Source organism: Condylura cristata, unplaced genomic scaffold (genome assembly GCF_000260355.1).
Source record: "Condylura cristata isolate star-nosed mole 26May11 unplaced genomic scaffold, ConCri1.0 scaffold00001, whole genome shotgun sequence".
Taxonomy (NCBI): Eukaryota; Metazoa; Chordata; class Mammalia; order Eulipotyphla; family Talpidae; genus Condylura; species Condylura cristata.
Genome location: NW_004567102.1, coordinates 6,323,848 through 6,324,869, shown reverse-complemented (window position 1 = coordinate 6,324,869; position 1,022 = coordinate 6,323,848).

Below are 1,022 nucleotides of genomic sequence, written 5' to 3'. Positions count from 1 at the left end.
GCACATATACAGCTCTCCGGTTGGAAAACTCTTCCCTGGTGACAATGGGAGTGGGTGGTTTCCCCAGAAACATCTTTTCTTGATCACACCCCCTAATGTTGGAGGGTGCATCCAACTCTCATGTATAAGATACACAATCCTCACCTCCATGAAGAGGTGGAGGCAATACCCTTTAGCTCCCTGGGTCCCCTACAGTGGAGGTTATTTACACCTTCCGTGTGTACACCCCTAAAGTCCCCTAGGTGAACCCTGGAATCTTGAGTATCTTTAGATAGCCAGGGCCAGCTCACCTGTGGTGGGCCAGCCTTGGCTTCCTGGTGCCTGGTGGAAGCAGGCTCCAAAGTAACTCAAAACACCAGGTTCGGAGAAATGGGTACCAGCACAAGAAAGCTTCGGGCACCTTTCCAATGTTTATTCTCCACACCACCCACAGCCACGTCCAGAAATAGCTGCGGGTGGCCCAAACAAAGGCCCCAAAGAGAAACTGGGTGAAAAGACAAGGGAACAAGATGAGGGAAATAAGCAACCCAGACATATGGACAGCTTCTGTTAGTGAGACGCAGACGGGATGGTGTCCCCCAAACTGGAGGCAAGCAGTACTCCCATTCTGCAAGCTGTGCCTCTGGCCAGGGCTTCTCAGCAAGCCCTCCAACAGTAAGCCCCATGTCCACTAATGAGCCATTGACCTTGAGTTTGAATTTGGGCTGGTTTGCTGCTCTGTCTGGGGGAACCCCAGGGACCTTGTGGCTTAACGGGAAGAAATCCTCCTTATTTTAGCAGCAATCATTTTTCCTCTCCTCCAGTCACAGTGATCAAATTAGCAGGCTGCTTCTCCTCAGAGAAAATGTGTCCACAGCTCCCAGGAGGCACTGCCCAGTTGCCTGTCTGATGGGTTTGGGAAGGGGAAGCAGGGATGTATGTGTGCACGTGTAAGCCCCCTTTTCTGTCCCCGGGAAGGCTTCTCCCACCTGGGATAGCCACCCAGCCAGCAGAGAGATGGCAGGGAGGGCAGTGATGGAGCC